This window comes from Urocitellus parryii, chromosome 4, assembly GCF_045843805.1.
Source record: "Urocitellus parryii isolate mUroPar1 chromosome 4, mUroPar1.hap1, whole genome shotgun sequence".
NCBI lineage: Eukaryota > Metazoa > Chordata > Mammalia > Rodentia > Sciuridae > Urocitellus > Urocitellus parryii.
Genome location: NC_135534.1, coordinates 61502727 through 61508726, shown reverse-complemented (window position 1 = coordinate 61508726; position 6000 = coordinate 61502727). Strand labels below are relative to the sequence as shown.

The 6000-nt window shown below is 37.2% G+C and overlaps 1 pseudogene; it reads left to right on the top strand.

Annotated features, from left to right (window-relative positions):
• The first annotated feature begins 488 nt into the window (after positions 1–488).
• Positions 489–1516, top strand: LOC113191359 (RNA-binding protein 4 pseudogene; annotated as a pseudogene).
• The last annotated feature ends 4484 nt before the right edge of the window (positions 1517–6000 follow it).

Sequence of the window (6000 nt, the reverse complement as noted above, 5' to 3'; positions counted from 1 at the left end):
AAATAAAAGAGAGAGAGAGAGAGAGAGAGAGAGAGAAAGAATTCTTATATTTTGGCATGTATTATTTGTTGTATCTGGTAGCTATACAGGCAGAGATCTACAGTAGACCATTGGATGTGCAATCCTGCTTTAAAGAAAGAGGTCAAGTATGTAAATGTTCAAACTACCAATGCCCAGATAGTTCTTAAAACTTAAAAAAAAAATCACTATAACAGTGGCTCACTCTTCTTAGCGCCTAACTCACTCAGAAATCAACAGGGAAAAATAAATAAGCTTCAATATTCAAAGCTAAAGTACCCAATCAACGGGGCAAACAGAAATGGGTTGAAGGATTTCAGCAGAACTTAAACAAATTAACTCCATAAAAATGTAACTTTAAATAATAGGAAACTAAAAAAAACAACAACTAAATAACAGTTTTTGAGCTTTTTGTCAGAAGTGTCCACACCACGAGGAAGAGGCCCTGCTGATTTCTGTGCTGCTGTGTGGAGATGGTGAAGCTGTTTATTCGCAACCTGCCCAGGGAGGCCATAGAGCAAGAGATCTGCTCACTCTTCGAACAGTATGAGAAGGTGCTGGAATGTGACATCATTAAGAAACATAGCTTTGTGCACAAAACTGCAGCTGAGGATGCTATATGCAACCTGCACCACTACAAGCTTCATGGGGTGAATATTAATGTAGAAGCCAGCAAAAATAAGAGAAAAACCCCAACAAAGTTGCATGTGGGCAACCTCAGTCCCACCTGCAAGGACAAGGAGCTTCAGGCCAAGTTTGAGGAGTATGGTCCAGTCATCGAATGTGACATGGTGAAAGATTATGCCTTTGTACACATGGAGCAAGGAGAGGATGCAATGAAGGCCATCAGGAGCCGTGATAAGGCAGAGTTCCAAGGCAAACGAATACACGTGCAGTTGTCCACCAGCAGGCCTAGGACTGAGCCAGGGATGGAAGACCAGAGCTGCTGCTATGGTTGTAGGAAAGAGGGACACTGGTACAAAGTGTCCAGTCGTTCAGGCAACGTGGCAGATTCGACCTAGAAATATAATGAGCCCTATGGAGCAGTGCATATGCTTTATACCCTGAGCTACCTGATTGGCAGTATTACAAGGCTTAGAGAAGCGGGTTATGCCTACTACAAGAGCTGCCGAGATACGGGGTTCTATGAGGCAGTGATGGCTGCAGTTGCCTCTGCGAATAAGCAGAGCCTTGTCCCAGCTGCCACACGTTCAGAACACAGCCTTGGCCAGTCACCTCACCTCCACCTCTTGATCCCTATAATAGACACCAGTTGTGGATCTCAGGCGTTGCTGCTGCCACAGCTGCTGCTGTTACTACAGCTTCCACTTCACCTTATGGGAAAAGGAGCCCCGTCCTCACTGTTGGAGAGGGCAATGGTTATGGGCACGAGAGTGAGATGTCCCAAGCTTCAGCAGTCGCGCGGAATTCCCTGTACGACATGGCTGGGTATGAGCTGGAGCAGTTTCCAGATCCCTCGGGGTACTCAGTCTTTTAAAGCTTGAGGTGGGATGTGTGGGGCCTGTAATTTTGAGCTGCAGTTGTGCATGAAAATATAACCTTCATGAAAATATACCTCATCTCCGGGACGTTCTCCGCTCTGTGCATTCAGTCCTCAGGAACTATAGACTTTAACCTTCCTAGCTAAGTTCCTATAGCTTTCCTGTTCACTTTCTGTTCTCCCAGCAGGCCTCACTGTTTGCAGATACTGTGGTAGTTGCTATGCTGTCTCCTCCACACCACCTCCTCCAGCGGGTGTTGGATTTGGGAATGACTCAATGAGAAGGTGAGCGCTACTAGGTTTCTTTTGGCCCAAAGGATAGATCTATAGAATTGAATCACTATTTTTTCTTTCCTGTGAAATAAATGGTTTCTCAACTTAAAAAAATAATAATAATAAAATAAAATAAAGCTTTTATATTATATTATCATTTAGATAAACTAAATAGAAGAAAGAATACAGAAATAATGAAAACTTAAACTCTTCACAGCCATGATTTAAAAAAAAATTCTTGGAAAATATATTCATCACGCTAAAGAGAACAGTAGAAAAAACAACAAACTTTGCAGTTCCAAATGAACCTATAAAAGCAAAAGTTCTGTGAAAATACACTTTAAAGATGAAATGAGGTAAAAAGGCAGAACTGAGAGCAAAGGGGGCAAATTGCAAGATAGTACCACAAATAACAAACAAATATGTTCAAATAATTGGCATGACATAATAAACATTTCAAAAAAAATAACAGAATTGTTTAAAAAGAAATGTTATAGAATGTTTAATAATTAGAAAGATAATAATTCATATGTAAGACAACTTGGAGACTCATAATTGGAATAAAGGGTATCTTTACAGTGGAAACAAACAAACACAATAGAAACTGTAAGAAACATTTTTTTCAATATGGAAATATTCTGACCAAGGCATATGTTGGTGAAGTTATGAAAGATCAAAATGAAAGAATGATATAAATATACAAGTAAATGTTTGATTCTATCAAAAGAAACACATTATATTCAAGTTTCAGAATATCAGTTCTATATTGCAAAAAAAAAAAGAAAGAAATCTGGGGCAGAAGTTGTGACTCAGTGATATAGTGCTTATCTTGCATGTTTGAGGTACTGGATTTTAATTCTCAGCACTACATAAAGATAAATAAATAAAATAAAGGTATTTGGTCCATACGTGTGTGTGTGTGTGTGTGTGTGTGTGTGTGTGTGTGTGTATAAAATCTTTTACTGACAGGTTTAAGGGTTTCTGATCAGAAAAAAAATGTGACACAAGTTCATATATTCAGGGTACTAAAGTGTTTGCATATTGAATTATATAATGTGTGTAATGTGTCCAAACAATTTAGGAATAATGAAAATTATAGAGAAAAAAATCAGAAGCAAAACTCTGTGTCACTTGATAGTGTCAGCTTTGAGTCACTGTGACCAAATTATTTGACAAGAACAATTTAGAGGATGGAAAATTTATTTTGGTTCTTTGTTTCAGATTTGGTCCATGGTGGGACAACTCCAGTGCTCTGGGCCCAAGGTGAGGTATAATATTATGGTGGGATGGCAGTGTGAAGGGAAATTGCTTAGAACATGGCAATCAGGAAGATAGAGCACCAGGGAAATGGGCCATGAGGCCCATGAATTCTTCCCAGGTATGCCCCAATAACTCACCTCCTCTAACTACTACTCACATGCCTGTAGTTACCACCCAATCAGTCATTCAAGCTAGTTTGGACTAATTATGTTAGTGTTATGATAATCCATTCATTTCACCTCTGATTATTCCTGTATTAATCCAGGAGCTTCAGAAGGACACCTCATATCCATAACACTGAGTGATAAACACATGCAGATGTATTATAATATTCTCTTTACACTGACATATGTTCATATTTTCTAAAATAGAAGCTTTAATATAAATAATTAGCAATTAAAGCTTCAACTAAAGAAGATAATCTTGATGTGATGTTTTACTGCCTGGAGAATATTTGGATTCTTATGTGGACCCTACATGTTTTCTGAGCAGATTTGAGGTCACTTTCAAAAACTCTGAAAGAGCCTTTTTGTCATATTTAACTTAGGACCACAAGATCCACCTTCTTGTTTCCTTTAGAGTTTCAAGTGTTTGTCTTCTAGAAAATATTCTAGATGAATATTTAAATATTCATCTTATTTTCCCTGAAAATATTTCCTTTTATTCTGGTTCTTTCTGCTTCCTTGGGTGGGTTTTGCACCCTTATTTGAATCATTTACTGTTTTTCCTGGTATAAGTGCTCCTTCAATGGATGATTTCAGGCTACATCACAGTTCCTATATACACAGCTAGATAGAGATACATGCAACCAACTTTTCTAAGCCATATGATCTGACTGTGGCACATAACTACCTTCAAAGCTTTGTCAGTTTTTTTTCTGGAGTTGATATAATTTTATATCAAAAGATCTCATCAAAAGGCTTTATGCAAAAGAGAAGGTTTATTAAATAAGGCCAGATACAATGACACAAGACAAAAAATTTGCCTGCCATGTGTTATCATTGTGTCTCTCAAACATTTGCATGCCATCCAGTCTTGGTAGCCTATTTCTTGTACTATGCAGAGAATAGGAAGCTTCTTTCTCCTTCTTCCTCAAACTAAAAGTGTAAATTCATTTTATTTTATTCTTAATTAATTGTGTAAATTTATTGTGTACAGTGTGATATTTTTATCTATGATTACAATGTGTAATGGCTACATTTGAGATACTTAGTGTGTCTATTTCCTCAACTGTTTTGGTAATATCATTTAAATTCTAATCTTAGCATTTTCAAGCGTGCAATATATTGTTATTGGCTGCACTCACCATGATGTACCATAGACCTCTCAAAATTATTATTCCTAACTGAAATTTTCTTTTGACCTACATCTCAATCCCCGTACCTACCCAGCCTCTGGTAACCATCATTTTCATCTCTGAGTCTATGAGTTCATCTCCTAAAATCCCTTTTCTAAGGCACAGGTTCTTCTCTCAACCAAGTAAATTAGAGGATTCAACATTAGGTCTGTATTCTAAAATATTGACAAAAAATTTATAAAAGATACATTTCTTCAGGGCAAAATTTTGGACATGGCAAGAACAACTTGGTGAGGGCTGGTTGGATATAGGAAAAAATCATGACAGAATCATGAGTTCAAGTAGAAGAATTTCAGACACTTGAAGGAGATTGGGGCCTGTGGTGTACTTTCTAAGATCAGCATCTTTCTTAGACCTAAAAAGAAACACTGCTTATTATCCTGGAATTAAATTTTAAAATATTCCTTTTGTTTCTCAGCCAGTAAAAGTCTACATGGGTTAGTCTAAGTATCTCAAGGTGATTCTATTTTCCTTTATGGCTCATTACTTAAGTGTCATGTTTTGTTTGTTGTCATCATTGAATGTTGTCCAACTTATAAACTTTTGAAAGCAAAGTCATTTTGGTTCTATATTCCAAAGAGATATTCAAGTTTGAGGAAAAATTTGATTGAGAACCCCTATGAGACAAGGAACTTTTAAGTTCTGAACCATGTTATGCTTTCTTTTTCTCTCTTACCATAGGGAGATGTAAAGGCTCAGAAGCTCCAATCCCACAGGGACACTCTATGGTATAAAACACTAAACTTTCACTGCCTAAAATATCCAAAAGATTCTACTCTATGGGTTCTGCTTATGTTTCAGGGGAGGGTCCCTGGTAAGTCTATGGGCTTGAGATCTTAAGATTCTGCAATGTAAGTGGGGAAGTGGAGGATTTGTTTCCAAAAGAACGCCTATCCCATGTGACCCCATAAAAGGACAGATGAGGGCAGAATGATAAGAAAGCAGCAGTGTCTAGAGTTGAGAGTTTCAACTCAGAAGGTTTTCATCTCCTAGTAATAAATGCTTTCCAAATATTTCTCAAACAATTAATAAAAATAGGGTGGAAAAATATAATGTTTGACAAGTTGGAGGATCTCTAGAGAATTGGATTAATATTTGATTGTAAACTTTGTTTGCTAAAAGGTCATGAACCTATAGATGCTGAGAGTGGAGGGGATTCAGAAGAAGTTTTTGGTGTATCTTCAAATATCTGAGTTGATTCATGGGAAAGAGCGGGTAAGCATCTGTGAGTTAACACCTGGCATTTTATGAAAGAACAGTATATTTATAATTTTTTCTATGTATTTGAAATGAGTTACCATTTAATTTTCAGCTATCCTGCAATATGGTTCTGTCCTTTTGTCTTATTTTACCAATGGTGACATTGTGGAACTTACTTTCATAACCGGCTTAAGAGCATAAAAGATATTCAGTGGCAGATTCAGGGTTTGAACTGTCTACTCTGGCCTGGATTCTGGACAATTCACTGCTATGATCAATGGAAAATGAATACTAAAGGAAAGTAGGCTTACAACTTTAATGAAACATTAAGATAGAGGCAGTTTGAGGATGATTATATAAGTATCTATCTGATATTCAGAGCTGTCCCCTG